Here is a 21447-nt window from a genome sequence, read left to right as displayed (position 1 = left end):
TTTTTCATTGATGCTGCTATATTTCTTTCATTCTACTATGAATGCCTGCAGGAAAATGAACCTCAGGGCAGGATAGGGTGACGTATACAGTACGTACTTCACAGGTTCAAAGGTCCAATATAATGGCAGAGAAATGTATACAATATACATCCTGAAATGCTTTTTCTTCACAAATATCCACGGAAACAGAGAAGTGCCCCCAAAGAATGAACGACAGTCAAACGTTAGAACCCCAAAGGCTCCCCCCGACGCGTAAGCGGCAGCGAGAAGTGTCCCCCCTCCCCCCACCGGCAAAAAAGAAGCAAGCGTCAGCACCTGCCACCCAGCACTCAAGCGTGAGCTCGGCAATAGCAAAAACTCAGACTTGCAATTACCCCAAAGACTTCGTGTTTCACCCGGCATTCGACATACCACAGGTTCTCCCTCTCCCTAATAAGGAGAAGGAGGTGTCTCCATTTTCCCAGCGAACAGGGAGACATAACAAACAACTCGCTGGTTTACAATGTTAAAAATCCATTGCATCACTTTTTTCAAGCTCTGTGCCTGAAGATCGCAAAGATCCCGGGTCTTTGGGCTCACAGCAATAGATTTTCTGACTCTGCCGATGACACTCGGGTCTCCTGCCGTGACACCAACCCTCGATCCACCCGTCTCCAGAGCCCTGAGATCTTAGGCTTCCAAATCCGAGCCGGACTCTTCAGTCCGAACCCTTGGCATGCCGAACAACGGCCAGTCCTGAAACCCCGAGAATGGGTCCCTTTCCTGAAAAGAACCAAAGTCAGCGTGTAATTCCAGGTCAGGGTCATCAAAAGAACCCTGAAAGGGAAAAGTAAATATATTAAGGATGGAAATAGAGCTGTTCCCAAAGATGCAAACAAAGGAGTTGCCATTTAGCGCCATCTTAACTTCGATCTGCCTCCCCTTTGATAATAAATTTACATTGAACGTTTGAAATGGAATAGGTTTAAGGTGACTGGTAAAAGAAATGGACACCATATGAAGAAAAATAGTTTTATGATTTGGGATCCAGAAGACAATGGATTCAGATTAAGTAGTAACATTCAAAGGATGGATAATTAAAGAGGAATACCTGCAGCGGAGTATGGAAAGAAAGGGAATCCTGGCAATCTATGCATATTCTAAGGTTGAATTAGTATCCAGAGAACGTGCCACACAGGCAAGTGAAGAAAACATCAAAGCTAGGGTTATCAGCAAGTATATTTCCTGTTAAAGCCTCTGAGCCACCGTCGTGCAGTGGTTAGTATGATGCTGTACAGCTCAGGACATCCCAGAATTCGAAGTTCAATTCCAGCTGTCTGTAAGGAGGTAACGAGTTCGCCCCGTCAACCACGTGGGTTTCCTCCAGGTGCCCTGGTTTCCTCCCAGTTTAAAAGCATACCAGTTAGTAGGTTAATTGGACATTGTAAAGTGTCCTGTGTATAAGGGGGTTTCGTCTTTTATGTTACTGCGGAGGCAATTAAAATGGCTTCTTTGTTATGTTATAATCAGGAATGCTTCTTTGTTATGTTAAATGCTGAGAAAGCTTTGCGCTAGCAGCTTGTTGTGGGTTAGGGGGTGATAAGAGGATGTTATGAACCAATTGGGATAGTTGTTATGACTTTGGTGTATCTGGAAGTTTTTGTATGTGTGGGGTTTTGGGGCAGAAGGCCAGAGAGAGAGACAGAGAATGGACCAGGTGCTGTGAGTCTGCCAATGGGGTCGGACCCCGGGCAGGGCATTTGGCGAGGAGAAGAGACGGAGACGGACTTGTGTGGAGCGGCTGGTCGACCACCGTTGTTGGTCCCAGGCGGCCAGTCAAGGTGGTTCGAGGGGTCACAGGGTGAAGAAGAAGGGTCCTGAGCTCCAATTGTTTTGTGCATGAAGAGATTGAACTTTTGATAAGTGTGGCGCCTTTTATTTTCCTTTTATATTTTATTCTCTATTAATTATATAGTTCCAGTAATATCTATAAACTGTAAACCATTTAATTGTATCTGGTCCTGGTGTGTTGTCTGCTATTTGGGCGGGGTGGGGTACATCACATAGCATCCACACAAACTAATTACCTAGTTTGCCGGGGCCGAGGGCTGTTTCCCTAGATGACAGCGAGCCGAGCGACCCTGAGGATGGCCGGGGGGCTACATGTGATTAAGCTAGAGTTAAACAGATGGGTTTGTGGGCTGTGCAGCTCACTGGGTCGAAAGGGCTTGCTCCACATTGCATTGCCAAATAAATATTATTTAACCAAAAGAATTTACATAACAGTGAGTTATTTCACCATGAAATCATGGTATAAGGCTTCCGTGCAAATGTAGATTGTTTTTTGTTTTTGAAAGAAGCTTTTAGATCAGGGAAAAACCTTGGACCTTTGGACCTATGGACCCCTCATTAATGGTAAGGGGTCCATAGCATAAAAAAGGTTGGGAACCCCTGTCTTAGATGGTTAGTTTATGAAAGTACAAACTGACAAATTATAAACAGGTGTGGGCCGCTTGGTCCCTCAAACCGTTTAATAATATCAGCTCTGCAATTTCAGTTTTAAATGATAACCTCTCAACCCCAGTCCCACCGGGCCTTTTGCTTATCAAATACCCATCTACTCCTGCCTTAAAAGACTGTTTCCTCTGGCTGGCCTTAGAGGAAGAGCTCCAAAGACATGAGAAAAGAAAAAATATCACATCTGTCTTCAGTGGCTTAGCTCTTTTAGTGTCCTTCCTTTCTAGATTTTCCCACGAGGAAATAGTGTTTGTACATCCACTTTAAAAAGACCCTGCAGGATCTTACCTGTCTTAATCAAGTTACCTCTTGTTCTTCTACATTTCCAGAGATACAAGCCTGCCCTTTCCTTTGAAGAAAAACTAGCGATCTCAGGCTTGTAAACCTTCTTTGAAATGTTTCTAATTTACCAACATCTTTCCTTAAATAAGGAGACCAATATTATACACACTACTCCAAATATGTTTTCAACGGTACTCTATTTAAGTTAGGCATAAACTCCCTATTTTTGTTTTCATTTCAAACTGCGAGACATTTGTTTCTATTTCATTGCTTTTAATAAAACATATAGATACAAACACACAGGGGGAGAAAACTGCCTTTGCCATGGCTTAAAATAAATTTCATTGTGAGTCAGTGCTCTATTATGTCACAGATCTACAAAATGAAAAGAGAAATAACAGCTTAACTTATTTTCTTCTGCTCCCAGTCGATTTATAAACTGCAGAGATTGTTTTATGACCAATATTCTTCTTGTTTTCTTGTTCCTTATAAGAATTTTTTTGTTTTATACTGCAATAATGACATTTATTATTGTAATATTTCCTGCTCAAATCTTATGGTGTTTGAAAGCTTGCAAAATGACTATGTTGGTAAATATTAAAGCTAACATTATAATTAGCAGGAGGTGGTAATTCAAACTGAAGTAGAGTCCCTTTGGTCTAGCAAGAGCCAACCTCCTGTGTGCTGACCTGAAAACCCAGAGTATAAAATATGCTCAGGGGATGTACAATCCATTTGTCAGGTATTAGAGCCAGCACTGAAACAGGCCCTTCAGCTCAGCTAGTCTGTGCCAAACCATTAATCTGGCTAGTCCTATCGACCTGTACTCTGACCATACACAATCCTCCATATCCCTCCCAGCCACATACCTATGCAACTTTCTCTTAAATGTTGAAATCGACCCCCGCATCCACCACTTGTGCTGACGAAGGGTCTCGGCCTGAAACGTTGACTGTGCTTCTTCCTATAGATGCTGCCTGGCCTGTTGCGTTCCACCAGCATTTTGTGTGTGTTACTTGTGCTGACAGCTTGTTCCACACTCTCAGAGTGTAGGGGTTCTCCTCGTGTTCTCCTTTCACCTTTAACTCATAACTCCTACTTGTAATCTCAACAACCTCAGTGGAAGAGGCCTGCTTGTATTTACCCTGTCTATACCCCCTCATAATTTTGTATACTTCTATCAAATCTCTCTTCAATCTTCTATGTTCTATGGAATAAAGTCCTAACCTATTCAGCCTTTCTTTATAACTCAGGCCCTCAAGTCCCGGCAGCATCATTGTAAACCTTCTCTGCACTCTGTCAATTTTATTTACATCTTTCCTGTAACCAAGTGACCAAAACTGCACACCGTCCTCCAAATTAGGCCTCACCAACATCTTATACAACTTCAAGATAATATCCTCAATATTTATGAAGAGCAATTTGCCAAAAGCTTTCTTTACAAACCTATCTACCCATGATGCCACTTTCAAGGAATTATGGATCTGCTTTTCCAGATCCCTCTGTTCTGCCGCAATCCTCAGTGCCTCACTGCTCACCTGTGTAAGACCTACACTGGATGGTTCTCCCAAAGTGCAAAACCTCATACTTGTCAGCATTAAATTTCATCTGCCATTTCTCAGCCCATTTTTCTAGCTGGTCCAGATCCCACTGCGAGTTTTGATAGTTTTCCTCGCTGCCCCTATGCCCCAATCTTGGTGTCAGTTGCAAATTTGCGGATCCAGTTTACCACATTATCATCCAGATCATTGATATAGATGACGAATAATAACGCACCCAGCACCGATCCCTGCTGCACACCACTAGTTACAGGCCTCCTGTCAGAGAGGCAACCATTTACAACCACTCTCTGGCTTCTTCCGTGAAGCTAATGTCTAATCCAATTTACTGTCTCAACTTAAAGGCCAAACAAATGAACCTTCTTAGCCAACCTCCCGTGCAGGACCTTGCCAAAGGCCTTGCTAATTGTCCATGTAGACAACATCCACTGCCTTGTGTTCATCAACTTTCCTGGTAAATCCCTTGAAAAATTCTATAAGATTGATTAGACGTGACTTACCATGTACAAAGTCATATTGATTATCCCTAATCTGTCCCTGTCTATTCAAATATTTATACAGTGTATCCTGTCGCTTTAAAATACCTTCCAATAACTATCCCACTAGTGATGTCAGACTCAGTGGTTTATAATTTCCTGGCTTATTCTTTGAGCCTTTCTTAAACAGCAGAACAACATTAGCTATTCGCCAATCCTCCAGCACCTCACCTATGGCTAAGTATGTTTTAAATACAGTGCACCCTGCAATTTCTGCACTACCCTCCTACAGGGTCCAAGGGAACACATTGTCATGCTCTGGGGATTATCCACCCTAATTTGCCGCAAGGAAGCGAACACTTCCTCCTCTGTTATATGTATATGGTCCATGACCTCACTTCTGCATTGCACCACATCTGTCTACTCTGTGTTTATCTCCTGAGTAAATACAGTTGCAAAAAAATCCATTTAAGGTCTCCCCCACCCCATCCCTTTCAGCTCCATGCATAAATTACCATTCTGATCTTCCAGAGGACCAATTTTATCCCTTGCTACCCTGTTGCTCTTAATATCCCTGGTGAAGCCCTTTGGATTCTCCTTCATCTTATCTGCTAGAGCAACCTCGTATCTTCTTTTAGCCCTCCTGATTTCCTTCTTAAGTGTTCTTTTACATTCTTTATGCTTTTTAAGAGGTTTTGGGCTCGTACATATCATTTTAATCCCACTTTAATATTTTGGATATTTATGAACAGAAAAGGCTCTGCTTCATTCTATTCACTTACTCATTGCTTCTCCTCCTGCCCCCAGTAACCACAACACCCATTTCCATAGGCCTGACACCAGTCAGACAAGAATCCTCAAGATTCATCTTTTTAAAATGATGGCGCTTTCTTTCATCATAATAGGTCCTAATGAGACTTCTGGGTCAAGTTCTGACCCTTCTCAATGAGATGAAGGCTCTGTGTATCTGACCCATTTAGGTCCTAGAAACGGACATGAAGGAAATCCCTGAATTAGACCTCATTTATATGTTGTGAGTTCAACTGTAGGGAATGTCAGAAATCTATGCTTTCAGCATTACTTTTTTTCAAACTAAGGCTGAAGCAGCTCATTGAGGTGTATGTAAGATATTATATGGCACTATTTCCAAGGTTATCTTGAGGTTTTCAGACAGAAAACAATGAATAACTAGTAAATAATTTTCCATATTGGAGGAGAATAGATAGTGGTATCCACCTTATGTCAATATTAGGATTCCAATACCAAATGTTTATATGTTTAAAAGAAATTAAAATCTGAGTGGTTTATTGAATTGAATTGAATTTATTAAATGCATTTAAATCTTACATCCTTCCCACAATGTGAGGGAACAAAAACCTTTGCATTATGACTCAAAGTACAGACATGGGAATTTATAATGGCTTCTAGAAAGAAGCTGTCCCATAGCCTGTTGGTCTTGGCTGTGGTACCATTTGCCAGATGGAAGCAGCTGAAACAGTTTATGGTTGGGGTGACTGGTGACCCCGATAATCTTCCAGGCCTTCTTTACACACCTGCTGCTGTAAATGTCCTCAATGGACAGAAGTTCACATCCACAGATGTACTGGGCTGTCTGTACCACTCTCTGCAGTGCCCAGCAAGCAAGGCTGGTGCAGTTCCCGTACCAGGCGGTGATACAGCCAGTCAGGATGCTCTCAATGGTGCCCCTGTAGAAGGTCTTGAATTTCTGGGGTCTCATCCTGAACTTCTTCAGTTGCCTAGGGTGTAAGAGATGCTGTTGTGCTCTCTTTTTTTTTTGCCACACAAATTTAACTGATAATGTTAGGAAATTAGAAAAGTGTCACATTTCAAGGTGAACTAATCCAGCGGTCCCCCAAACGGTATGATTTGGCGATATGAAACGATATGAGTCAGCTGTACCTTTCCTCATTCCCTGTCACGCACTGTTGAGCTTGAATGCACGCGAGGTCACGACCCGCGTGTCATTCGTGTCAGCGCGGGAAGGGGATCAACTCCCCAAGCTTGCAAATGATGGCGGGCTGAAAAGTATGTTTGACAGAACATCTCTGCCGGCATTCTGGATCAAAGTCAAAGCTAAATATCCCGAGATAGCCATGAAAGCACTGAAAACATTGCTTCCATTTCCAACATATTTCTGCGAAGCGGAGTTTTCTGCAATGAATGCAACAAAAACTAAATCACGGAATAGACTGGACACAAGGAACCCCCTTCGAGTATCGCTGACTCCCATCACCCCTCGATGGGACCGTCTTGTTGCGGGAAAACAAGCCCAGGGCTCCCACTGATTCAGCGATATTGGTGTGTTGCAATGATTTTATATGTTCATACGGGGAAAATATGTGCTGCGAGTTTAATATCCAAACATTACTTAAAATGTTATGATGCTATTGACTTACTTATATAACCAAATAACAATTACAGCACGGAAACAGGCCATCCCGGCCCTTCTAGTCTGTGCCGAACGCTTACTCTCACCTAGTCCCACCAACCTGCACTCAGCCCATAACCCTCCATTCCTTTCCTGTCCATATACCTATCCAATTTTTCTTTAAATGATAATATCAAACCTGTCTCTACCACTTCTACTGGAAGTTCGTTCAATACTTACTTCAAGCTCCCCTGTCCTCCCCTGATAATTGACTTCTTACTATATTCATGCGAGGAAAGTATGCGCTGTGTGTTTAATATTAAATTCCTTAGATAAACCATTTTAGAAATGAAATTGAGTGTATTAGCCACTTATCACCGATATTCCGGTTGTGATTAACATTACCCCCCCCCCCCCCCGGACAGAATCACCAGAAACAATTTGCAGGGAAATAAATTGGCAGGTACACGCATGTGCAGGTCACGCATGCGCACTGGTGCCTGCGCAAGGCTTCATGGTCATTGTAGTCTTCCTCTGGGTAAACAAAACATATTTGACTGCTACTCTTGTCTGTTGGCAACCCTACCCTCCACACCCCCCCCCCCCCCCCCCCCCCGGTTGGCCGGTCCGCAAGAATATTGTCAATATTAAACCGGTCCGCAGTGCAAAAAAAGGTTGGGGACCCCTGAACTAATCAACCACAACATGGCAGAGATAAGCTGTAGATGGAAGTATGAGGTGACAAATTTGGGGATGGGGCAAGCAATATATTGTAGACATAAAGGAAATATGCACACACGGAGGAATCTAGGCATTTCCTATGCATTGATCTTGAAAAGTGGCAGAACACATCACAAGAGCAGTTCAGAAAGTAAGTATACCTTGGGTTTATAAATGGACATATTGAGTACCTAAACAGAGAAATTATGCTGAACTTCTAAAAAAGTACTAATTAGATCACAACTAGTGCATTACATCCAATTCAGCTCAGCAGATTTGGGGTAGAGCAAGAGGATGCAGAAGACAATTGCCGTTCTGGTTCCAGAAACGAGAAGTAACTGGGAGCATTTGCCTTGGAGTAAGAGGTTGAGGAGAGATTTGATTGAGGTGTACAGTACTATCAAGGTCTGCATCGAAGAGACATAGAAAACCTATTCCTATTTGCTGACGTTACATGCACTAGGGCATATATGCTCAGTGGCTACTTTATTAGGTACACCTGCTTGTAGCAGCAACTCAATGCATTAAATCATGCAGATATGATCATGATGTAAATTTTTGATCAAACCATACATCAGAATGGGGAAGATATTTGATCTAAGTGACTTTGTCCATGAAATGATTGTTGCTGTCAGATGGGGTGATTTGAGAAGCTGCTGATCTCCTAGGACAGCAGTGATGTTGAGAAGAAAATCTCTGAATGCACAATATGTTGAACTTTGAGTGGATGGGTTATAACATCAAAAGACCAGTCCTGTACCTAATAAAGTGGCTACTGAGTGTAGATATAACATTTTGACCAAGAGGAATGGAGCAAAGTTTTACTTCTGTTTTTATTTAGAAATACAGCACAGTAACAGATCTATCCAGCCCAATGAGCACCAGACATCCCACTTCTCCCGGAAGTTCCGGGAGTCTCCTGCATATTAATAGTGGCTCCGTGATGCCCACAAATTATATAAAATGTCCCGGAAATCAATTTTTTTGAGAGAGAAAGTGAGCGTGAGAGAGACCACAAGAGCACGCGTGAGAGAGAGAGAGCGCGAGAGCGACCACGAGAGAGCGAGAGAGAGAGAGAGTTCCAGAAAAAGAAAATATAAAATATACGTCACCGCAGACTACCCTAAAGTGTACCCCTGCCTAATAGGGGTCAAAAATAATGACAGTGTTGCTCGCTGCACTGTTTGCAACAGTGACTTTTCTATTACCCAGATGACTGTAAAAGACATGCTGAGGTGAGTTTAACAGGTGTCATTTGTTCATTAGCATAGCTAACGTTATTTAAACTAGCTGGCCAGCTGCTAAGGAGCTACTCTATTGCAGACATCCCACCTCTCCCGGGAGTCTCCCGCAAATTGATGATGCTACCTCCTTGAAATGAGTTTTTGTAGGGTGGGATGTCTGGAGCACACACCACCCAATTGCACTAATGTGAACAATTAATCTAATAACCAATATGTCTCTGCCATGTAGGAGCAAACCAGAGACCTGGAAGAAACACACATGGTTGTGGGGAGAACATACAAACTCCATACAGACAGTGGTGGAAGTGAACCCATTTGGCGATGAAGAAAGGCTTCCTTATGCAGTGAGTGACAGTGACCCAGAGCTTGCTGCATATGATAATACTAATAATTTCAAATGGAAGTTAGATTGACATTTGAGGGAAGTAAACTTGCAGGGGCATGATGTTGGAGCAGGAAAATAAGGCTGACTGAATGCCTCCACAGAGAGCTCAGCATGGACTTGATGATGCCAATGGCTACCTTCTCTTCAATAATCATTTCTGTAAGAATAGGGAATTAAGCTGTACACCATATCATCAAATATATGTTCCCCCCTAAGTCATGCACTGTCCTGACTTGGAAATAATGCTGGTCATTCATCACTACTGGATCTAAATCGTGAATAACATTGTGAAGTACCTTCATCAAATTGACTGCAGTGCTTTGGGAAGCTTACCATACCTTCTCAAGGTTAATTAATGATGGTCAATAAATGCTTATCTTGCCTTGCCTGTGACTTCCATTTTAAATGAAATCAATTTAAAATTGCTTCAATTAAATTTGCTCAAACAGATGTTCTTGTCATTATTGTCTGGCAGCCTGTGAGACTTTGATGCAAGGTTTCTTGCATTACAACAGTTGACTACACTTCAAACAAAATATTTCATTGGCTGTAGACCCTTCTGATGCATCCTGGGAATGAGAAGGGTGCCTTACAACACAGACAACTATTTAAGTCTCCCTTTCCCTTCTTCCTTCTACTCTTCTGTATCAAAATCCTTTTGCAATGGTAGATGGACTATTATAATTCGAAAGGTAAAATGCAATTTGCAAGATTAATGGGCTACTAAATAAATCAGCAGTAAAAAAAATAATGATATGAATTTGGTTAATGCTGTTTCACTTCAAATTTAAAATCTCATCTGTCTCCCTGTTGGTTTAACCATGGCCTCAGGATGTAGAGACCAGAATTCTGGTTTGCCTATTGGGTAATGCACATACATTCTGTAATCTGTCCAGGGTAAATGTGTCTCCCAGGATATTCCAATGTAAACAAGAATATTACAACTGAAGCAAGTAATTCAGATCAAGGTCACCTTATAGTCAGTGTATTCTCAATGTAGTCATGCATGAAATGATGAGCAATTAATCTAAATTAGCATTAATTGACCCTTAATGTAGATGATGTTCCTGCAGCTTTTAAAACATGCTGGAATATTTTTGAAAATATATAAGGCTCAATGATCTGTTTTTTTGGGCATATTTAAGTAAAAGAAATAATTTCTGTTTGTAATATGTTTAAAATTAAGTCAGTTCAGAAAGGCAGGCTTTTGCATAATCTTCCTGCAAGGCAAGTTTCCCCAGAGAAACAAGAGTGCAATCTTCATTTGCATTTCATTCTTTAAGTTACCAGGATAATCCCAAAACCCAGTCCAGGCTGTTGAGGTCTAGAGGGCAGACAGAGTTCTGACCTTTATCACCCTCCTGGCACTGCAACCAACATCACGGAGTCACAGTGATAATTCAGAGACCGTCAGAATTTTGGGTGTATTACAACAACTGCTTTTATATGCCAAATACAAGGTATAGAATCAGAGCCTGGCCTCCACAGCAATAACCTCCCTTAGGTAGCATCTTTATCAAAGCCACTTTGTCAAAGTGGTTGCAAGTAAAATTTGCCTCTAAGCCATCTAAGGAGGCAATAGTCAATGCTTCCAGAGCTGGGAAATAAAGTACAATGCACTACCATTACCATATCACACATTTTCATAACTTTCATAAGTTATTATGTGTTATGTATACTGCAATGTTTTGTGCACTGGTTCAGAGAAACCTCTCGAAGAAACTTGACTTTATTTAGCATAAGACCATAAGGCATAGAAGTAGAATTAGGCCAATCAGTCCAAATCTACCATTCTATCATGGCTGATTTATTATCCCTCTCAACTCTATTCTCCTGCTTTCTCCCCATAACCTTTGACACCCATCTAATCAAGAATTTATCAGCCTCCGCTTTAAATATACCCAATGACTTGGTTTCCATGGCCGTCTGGCAATGAATTCCACAGATTCAGCACCCTTTGGCTAAAGAAATTCCTCCTCGTCTCTGTTCTAAAAGGACGTCCTTGAATTCTGAGGCATGTGGTCTAGAATTTTCCCTCATTGTTCAGTGTTAGGATTTCTGAATTAAGTAATTGAAGTCAAATATGTTTCTCATAACTTGAGTCAGCCTGAAGCCAGAACAACCTTTAAACACATTCTGCTCGAGTATCAGGAACACAGCAGTTGAGTTACAGATGGTGATCTCTCACAAAATCAATATAATGACAACTGGATAATCTTGGTGATGTTGTTCAAGGGATGAATATTGACTAAAACACCAGAAATCATCTCTCTCGTTTTTGGAATAGGCTGCTGGTTGAGTAGATGATGCTCCAGATTAATGTCTCATCTCGAACAAAATAGAGGTCTAACAAGAACTGTCTTTTCTATGTACCAGCCAGATATTTGTCTCGAATTGCAGGAATATGACCTTCAGATTCTGAGATAAATGTGTCTCCCTGGCCAAGCAGGGGCAATGGATGCAGTGGGATAGCACTGAGAGAGCACTGAAAGGAGGAAATTCGGCTGGAAGGATATATGGGAAATGGAAGCAAACAGACTTTTTTAGATTAGATTATGAGAACACGCAGTCCTCATTTATTGTCATTTAGAAATGCATGCATGCATTAAGAAATGACACAATGTTCCTCCAGAGTGATATCACAGAAAAACAGGACAAACCAAAGACTAACACTGACAGAACCACATAATTATAACATATAGTTACAGCAGTGCAAAACTATACCATAATTTGATAAAGAACAGACCATGAGCACAGTAAAAAAAAGTCTCAAAGTTCCGAGTCAATCGACTCCCGAGTCCCTGATAGTAGGTGGCAAAGGGAGAAACTCCCTGCCATAAACCTTCAGGCACCGACAACTGCCGATGCCTTGGAAGCACACGACCACAGCCGACACTGAGTCCGTCTGCCCGAAAACTTCGAGCCTCCGACCAGCCCCTCTGATGCAGCCTCCCATGCGCCATCCTCTGCCAAGCGCCTTTGACCTTAACCCGGACGCCGAAACAAGCAAAGCCAAGGATTCAGGGCCTTCTCCTCGGGAGATTCCGGACCACACAGTAACAGCGGCAGCGAAGCGGGCATTTCAGAAGTTTCTCCAGATGTTCCTCCATACTCTCACGTCTGTCTCCATCAAATCAGAATTGTGCGCGGTCCCCTACTTGACAAATAACCGACACCACCACCGAAGTGGCCGCGTGCACTGCGTCGCGTCGCCATCTTCTCCTCCTTTTCGGACTTAGCTTTCTCATCAGAGCTACATATGACATGCTTCCCTCATTAAAAAAAACCTTCACCAGTTCATCAGTGAGGACCCGACTTGTACCCTGTGCCCAATTCTGTCAACTCTCAAGTATATTCTGGCAAGCTGCAAAACCAGCCTCACACAAAGCAGATACATGTGGCATCACAACCAGATCTTGAAGAGTCTGGCAGAGGCAACTGAGGCCAAGGGCAACCACCTCCTTGCTCCCTGGAATGACTAATGCTCTGATACTAGCAGCAGGGAAGGAGCAAAAAGAGCAACTAATCTCCCTCCTAAGCCAGTAACAGGTCAGATGAACATGGCTTGTGGCTGGAAAACGCTGGTGGATATCAACAAATAACTCACCTTTCCACCAGAATCTGCATCCACCAACCTCAGGCCAGACTTGGTTCTCTGGTCCAATTCATTACAGATCGTCTCCATCATGGAACTCACAGTCCCAAGGGAGGGTTCACTGGTTGAAGCGTGTGAGCGCAAGAAGCTACATTGTGCAGATCTTGCAGCTGAAGCTCAGCGACGGGGCTGGAAAACCAAAGTCTGTCCTGTGGAAGTGGGTTGTAGGGGATTTATAGCCACATCCACCATCAAATTGCTGAAGGAGCTAAGGACCCATGGTCAGACTCAATGGCAAACCATCAGAGGTGGAGGAAAGAAGCAGTCAATGGCTTTGGATCAAGCAAAAACACCTCTCCTGGGCTCCAAGATAGCATCAAGAGATTGGGAGGACACACAGGAGGGTGACTCTGTGATGCCAGAAGTCATCGCTGAGCCTCTGGAGATGTATTGGGCTAATCACTGAAACATCAAGGAACGAGGGTGCCCACTTGAAAACCCCTGCGTGTCAACCCTGTGCCACTCCCAACATGAGGGATAGTAACATCTTACCCTGTGTCTTTTGATTTTTATTCTACCCACTGAACTACTGCTGACTCACATTCTTCCACTTACTCTCCTTATGACGCAATATTGATGCCAGCGGCTGGCCTCATCGGCAACAATGGCGAGTCGGCATACAGACAGGAGGGAGAAGAACTTCTGGCCTGGTGTGAGCACAGCAAACTTGAGTATCAACGTGAACAAGACTGAAGAGAAGATTGTGGACTTCAGGAAGGTGCAGACAGACCACTCTCTACTGCACGTCAAAGGCTCCTCATGGAGAGCATCAGGAGCACCAAGTTCCTTGGAGTGCACATCAAGGATGACCTCATGTCGTCCCTCAACAACACCTCTTCAGTCAAAAAATCACAGCAGTGCCTCTGCTTCCTGAGGAGATTGAGGCAAACAAAGCTCCACACCCCATTGTGGGAAGCCTTGTTCACTTCATTCTCTTCAATCATTGGTAAAAAATTAAATCAAATCCTTAGAAAGAGATGACATAGGAGTGGAAGATTAGATTAGATTAGATAATGAGGACACGCAGTCCTCTTTTATTGTCATTTACTAATGCATGCATTAAGAAATGATACAATATTCCTTCGGTGTGATATCACAGAAACACAGGACAGACCAAGACTAAAAAACTAACAAAAACCATATAATTATAACATATAGTTACAACAGCGCAACAATACCATAACTTGATGAAGAACAGGCCATGGCACAGTAAAAAAGTTCAAAGTCTCTCGAAAGTCCCACATCTCACACAGATGGGAGAAGGAAGAAAACTCTCCCTGCCATGCCCGACCACAGTCCAACTCTGAGTCGTCCGAAAACTTTGAGCTGCGATCAGCCCTCCAACACCGAGTACCGAGCACCATCTCTGCTGAATGCTTCGACCTCAGCCTTGGATGCCTGCTGCAGGCAATGACGGGATTTTTGGAGCCTTCCCTCCCGAGATTCTCAATCATACAGTAGCAGCGGCAGCGAACTGGGCATTTCAGAAATTTCTCCAGATGTTCTTCGGCTTCTCACGTCTGTCTCCATCAAATCAGAATTCTGCACAGCATCCTACTTACAAATACGATATCATTTCACCGGAGAGCTGCGCGCGCTGTGTCGTGCCACCATCTTCTCCTCCTGCCGCAGAGTTAAGAAACTGCAAGGCAAAAAGACCCTGATAGGAGTTACATATGGACCTCCGGACAATAGCCAGGGTATGGGCAACAAATTATAGCAGGACATGGAAAATGTATGTCAAAAGGGCAATGTTACAATTAGGGATTTCAATATGCAGGTAGATTGGGAAAATGAGGCTGGTGCTGATTTTGGATCCCAAGAGAGAAGGTATAGAATGCCTAAAAGGTAGCTTTTTAGAGCAGCTTGTGGTTGAGCCCACTAGGGGATCAGCTATTCTGGATTTGGTGCTGTGTAATGAACCTGATTTGATTAAGGAGCTCAAGGTAAAGGAACTTTCTGGAGGCAGTGATCATGATATGACAGAATTCACACTGCAATATGAGAGGGAGATGATAAAGTCAAATGTATCCCTTTTACAGTGGAGTAAAGGGAATTGCAAAGACATGAAAGAGGAGCTGGCCAAACCTGTTTGGAAGGGTACGCTAGCAGGGTGATAGTAGAGAAGCAATGTTGGTATTTTGGGAGCAATTCAGAAGGCACAAGATAGAAACATTGCAAAGGTATTCTAAAGGCAGGATGGCACAACCATGGCTGACAAGGGAAGTCAAAGCCAACATAAATCAAAAGAGATAGCATATAATAAAGCAAAATTTAATGGGAATTTAGAGGAATGAGAAGGTTTTAAAAACCAACAGGAGGCAACTAAAAAGCCAAAAGGAGGGAAAAGATGAACTATGAAGGTAAGCTAGCCAATAATATTAAAGTGTATAAATTAAGTATTTTCAGATATATAAAGAGTGAAAGAGAGGCAAGAGTAGATATTAGATCACTGAAAAATGTTATTGGAGAGGTAGTAATGAGGAACAGAGAGATGGTGGATGAACTGAATAAGGATCTTGCATCAGTCTTCACTTGTGGAAGACACTGGTAAAATGCTGGAAGTTCAAATGTGTCAGGGCAGAAGTGAGTACAGTTACCATTACTAGGGAGAAAGTGCTTGGGAAACTGAAAGATCTGAAGATAGATAAATCACCTGAACCAGATGGTCTACACCCAGGATTTAGAAAGAGGTGGCTGAAGAGATTGTAGAGGCATTAGTAATGATCTTGCAATAATAAATAGATTTTGCCATGGTTCCAGAGGACTGGAAAATTAAAAACTTTGCTCCGCTTTTCAAAAAGGGAGGGAGGCAGAATAAAGGAAATTATAGGCCAGTTAGCCTGACTCAGTAGTTGGGAAGATGTTGGAGTCGATTATTAAAGATGTGGTTTTGCGGTGGTTGAAGGCACATGGTAAAATAGGCCAAAGCCGGCGAAGTTTCCTTAAGGGACAATCTTGCCTGACAAATCTGTTGGAATTCTATGAGGAAATGACAAACAGGATAGACAAAGGAGAATTGGTGGATGTTGTGTGCTTGAACTTTCAGAAGCCCTCTGACAAAGTGCCACACAAGAGGCTCCTTAGTAAGATAAGAGTCCATGCTATGAAAGGAAAGATGCTAGCATGGATAGAGCTTTGGCTAATTAGCAGGAGGCAAAGAGTAGGAATAAAGGGAGCCTTTTCTGAATAGCTGCTGTTGACCAGTGGTGTTCCACAAGAGTTGGTGTTGGGACCACTTCCTTTTACCTTAAATGTCAGTGATTTGGATGATGAAATTGATGGCTTTGTAGCCAAGTTTGCAGATGATACAAAGGTAGATGGAGGGGCAGGTAGTGTTGAGGAAGCTGGGAGGCTGCAGAAGGACTTGGGCAGTTAGGAGATTGGGCAAAGAAGTTGCAAATGGAATACAGTATCAGGAAGCATATGGTCATGCTCTTTGATAGAAGAAATAAAAGCAAAGACTGTTTTCTAAATGGAGAGAAAATTAATAAATCTGAGGTGCAAAGGAGTCCTCCTCATGCAGGATTCCCTAAAAGTGAATTTGTAGGTTAAGTCAGTGGTGAGGAAGGCAAATGCAATGTTAGTATTCATTTTGAGAGGACTAGGTTATTAAAGCAATGACATAACTTTGATGTCTTGATAAGGCACTAGTTAGGCCTCACTTGGAGTATTGTGAGCAGTTTTGTGCCTCTTATCGAAGAAAGAATGTGCTGACATTTCAGAGGAGGTTCATGAGAATGATTCTGGGAACGAAAGGGTTACCCTATGAGGACTGAATGATGGCTCTGGGCCTGTACTCCCTGGAATTCAGAAGAATGAGGAGAGATCTCATTGAAACATATCAACTGTTGAAAGGCCTCGATGAGTGGATGTGGAGACGATGTTTTCTGTGGTCGGGTAATCTAGGACCAGAGCGCCCAGCCTCAGAATAGAGGCTCGTCCATTTAGCATGAGGAGGAATTTCTTTAGCTAGAGTCTGTGGAATGGCTTGCCACAGGCATCTGTGGAGACCAGGTCATTGGGTGTATTTAAGGTGGAGGGTGATAGATTCTTGATTAGTCAGGGCACGAAGGGTTACGGAGAGAAGGCAGGAGATTGGGGGTGAGAGGAAAACGGATCAGCCTTGATGAAATGGCAGAGCAACCTCGAGGTGCCAAATGGCCTAATTCTGCTCCTATGTCTTATGATCTTATTCTAAGCACATTGAAAGTGTCCAGACCAGCAGTATGGAAATTACAAAGCATCTGACCACATGGCCCCGCATCAAATTGTGACAACTGCTGAGAAAGTCATCGGGGTATCTCTCCTGTCCATCCAGGACATATACCAGTGAAGCTACATTCACAGAGCCCTCAGCATTGTCAAGAACTCCCTGCTATCCATCCCACAATCTCTTTAACCTCTACCATTATTCAGAAAGTGTCACGGTACAAGATCAAGGACTGTTCAGCTGGGTTGAAGCTTCTTCCCTGAGGCTGTGAGAGTTCTGAAGACCCTGCTACAACCCACTACACATTGTATATGACAATGCCGGCACTAGTAATACTGCTGAATACTTAACTACAAGTCATATATGCACTTTATGTCAACTTGAACATTTTCAAAATACTTCTTTTTCATCTGTTAATATTATTGTGTTAATATTATTCTATGTGCTGTGCTTTGCTACCTGGTCACTGAGGAACATTGTTTCATGTTGCTGTATACATGTGCTGGTTGAATAACAATAAACTTGAACTTGGTGTTATTAATTGGGAAGATCAGAATCAGAATCAGGTTTATTATCACTGGCACTTGTCGTGAAATTTGTTAACTTAGCAGCAGTAAAATGCATTACATGATAATATGGAAAAATAAATAAATCAATCAATTACAATAAGTATATATATGCATATTAGCTAGATTAAAAATAGTGCAACGAGAGAAATGAGATATATTTTCTTTAAAAATGAGGTAGTGTTCGTGGGTTCAATGTCCATTTAGGAATCAGATGGCAAAGGGGAAGAAGCTGTTCCTGAATCACTGAGTGTGTGTCTCCAGGCTTCTGTACCTCCTACCTGATGGTGACAATGAGAAGAGGCCATACCCTGGGTGATGGGGGTCCTTAATAATGGACATCATCTTTCTGAGACACCGCTCCTTGAAGATGTCCTAGGTATTACTGAGGCTAGTATCCAAGATGGAACTGACCAATTGTACAACTTTCTGTAGCTTCTTTTGGTCCTGTGCAGTAGCGCCTCCTGCCCTCCCACCCTGCCCCCCATACTACACAGCGATGCAGCCTGTCAGAATGCTCTCCATGGTGCGTCTATAGAAGTTTTCAAGTGTTTTAGGTGACAAACCAAATCCCTTCAAACTCCCAATGAAATATAGCAGCTGTCTGTCTTTTTTATAGCTGCATCAATATGCAGGGACCAGGTTAGGTCCTCAGAGGTCCTGACACCCAGGAACTTGAAATTGCTCACTTTCTCCACATCTGATCCCTCTATGAGGATTGGTTCCTGTTCTCTCATCTTACCCTTCCTGAAATCCACAATCAGCTCTTTGGTCTTACTGACATTGAGTGCAAGGTTGTAGCTGGTATACCACTCAACTAGCTGATATATCTTGCTCCTGTACACCGTCTCATCTCCATCTGAAATTCCATCAACAATGGTTGTATCATCAGCAAATTTATAGATGGTAGTTGAGGTATTCCTAGCCACAGAGTCATGGGTATAGTGAGAGTAGAGCAGTGGGCTACACCCCCCCCCCCCGAGGTGCATCAGTTTGATTGTCAGCGAGGAGGAGATATTATCACCAATCTGCACAGATTGTGGTCTTCCGGTTAAGAAGTTGAGGATCCAATTGCAGAGGGAGGTACAGAGGCCCAGTTCTGAAGCCTATCGATCAGGACTGTGGAAATGATGGTGTCAAATGCTGAGCTATAGTCAATGAATAGCATTCTAGCCTAGGTGTTTAGCTTGTCCACGTGATCTAAGGCCGTGTGAAGAGCCATTGAGATTGCATCTGCCATAGACCTATTGTGGTGACAGGTAAATTGCAATGTGTCCAGATCCTTGCTGAGGCAGAAGTTCATTCTAGCCATGACCAACCTCTCAAAGTATTTAATCACTGTAGATGCGATTGCTGCTGGGCAATAGTCATTAAGGCAAATCAAACTACCTTCCTTGGGCACATGTTGCCCTTTTGAAGCAGGTGGGAACTTCCAACTGTAGCAGTGAGAAGTTAAAAATGTCCTTGAATACTCCTGCCAGTTGGTTGGAACAAGTTGCAGAGCCTTACCGGATACTCATTTGGGGCCTGCCGTCTTGTAAGGGTTCACCCTCCTTAAAGACAGCCTGACTTCGATTTCCAAGACAGAGATCATAGGGTCACCAGGTGCACCAGGGATCTTCACAGCTCTGCGGTTCAAAGCAGGCATAAAGGTATTGACCTCTTCTGGTAGTGAAGTATCACTGCCATTCATGCTATTGGGTTTCACTTTGTAGGAAGTAGTAATGTCTTGCAAACCCTGCCAGCGCTGACAAGCATCTGATGTTGTCTCCAATCTCACTCAGAGTTGTTTCTTCAGTCTTGAAATAGCCCTCTGCAAGTCATACCTGGTTTTCTTATACAGACCTGAGTCACCAGACATAAATACCACAGATGTAGCCCTCAGCAGACGAACCTCCCAGTTTATCCACAGCTTTTGGTTTGGGAATGTACAGCAAGTTTTCATAGGCATCCACACAGGTTTTAATGAAGTCGGTAACAACTGCAGCATACTCATCCAGATTCAAAGATGAATACAGCCCAGTCCACCGATTTAAATAACTTCTTCTAACACCAAAAGGTGGAAACTAATTTTTGGACAAAAGTGAAATCCAATATTCACATGCAAGATTCTCAGCTGCACCCAGCACTTTCTCGGTTTCTGTTGGTCATTAATGCAAACAATGCACCTCACTGGTGTTTCAGTGTTTAGACAAACATGTGATAAATAATGCTAATCTTAAAAAAAATCTTCAATTTATCTCTCGGGTCCATAGGCTTGAACATCCTGGTTTTATTAAAAGTTAAATAAATATATTTATTTGGGCACATGGCCAAGTGGTTAAGGCCTTCGACTAGCGATCTGAAGGTCCTGAGTTCGAGCCCCAGTGGAGGCAGCGTGTTGTGTCATTGAGCAAGGCACTTAATCACACAGTGCTCTGCGACGACACTGGTGCCAAACTGTATGGGTCCTAATGCCCTTCCCTTGGACAACATCAGTGTTGTGGAGAGGGGAGTCTTGTAGCATGGGCAACTACCGGTCTTCCATACAATCTTGCCTAGGCCTGCGCCCTGGAGAGTGAATACTTTCCAAGCACAGATCCATGGTCTCACAAGACTAACGGATGCCTTTTAAATAAATATAAGAAGATTAATGGCAAATTTATCTCATGTGACATGATACATTGCAGGATAGGTTAGCAGAGTAATTGTGGATCTTTTATCCAGCCTGGGTTCAACTCATATCATGGCAATGAGAATTTGGATTCATTAAAATATATCTTAATTACAGAATTTCTGGAGGTAATTGTGACCAGAAAGTGGCCAGACAATAAAACCTGCATTCATTTTCTGATCTAGCGTGTTGATGACTCCTACCCCACAATCATGCGGTTAGGTTTATAATTTCCCTCTGCTTTACCCAGCAGGCCATCAATTAGGGATGGGCAATTAATGCTGCTTTTTTTCCCCTGCAACACTCACATCATGTGTACAAATGAAAAGAAAACGCAGATCATAAAAACAGTCTACACTTTTGCCTCACCATTTGTTCAATTGCTTCTTGATAATGTTAACCATAAACTCCTAGTACACAGCAGGAGGCTCTTCAGCATCCTCCAGCTCTTTGAAAGTGCTGCCCAATTTATTCTCACGCTCAGTGTTCTCCTTGTGGCCTTCCTATCTATAAAAAAAGACTTGTAAGGAAGAAAAACATCTTGCATAATGAAGGCTCAGGTCCCCTTAAAAGGCAATTTGATCCCATCTTGATTGAATTTCACTTAATACACACAATAATGGTCTTAATTATACCGAGAAGTCTTTCTAATGATGAAGTGGCTCGATGGAGTGGATGTGAAATTTATTGCCAGTTACACCACTGACGTTTAGGGCAGCAATGAAGGTCCTGCATCTCTGGTTGTGTTCAGGACTTCTTTTATCATGCCTGTAGCTTCCTCTCAGTTTTCACTACCGTCAGTTGTGCAA

This window comes from Mobula hypostoma, chromosome 17, assembly GCF_963921235.1.
Source record: "Mobula hypostoma chromosome 17, sMobHyp1.1, whole genome shotgun sequence".
In the NCBI taxonomy this organism is placed as follows: domain Eukaryota; kingdom Metazoa; phylum Chordata; class Chondrichthyes; order Myliobatiformes; family Myliobatidae; genus Mobula; species Mobula hypostoma.
Note: the sequence above shows the minus strand (reverse complement) of the source record.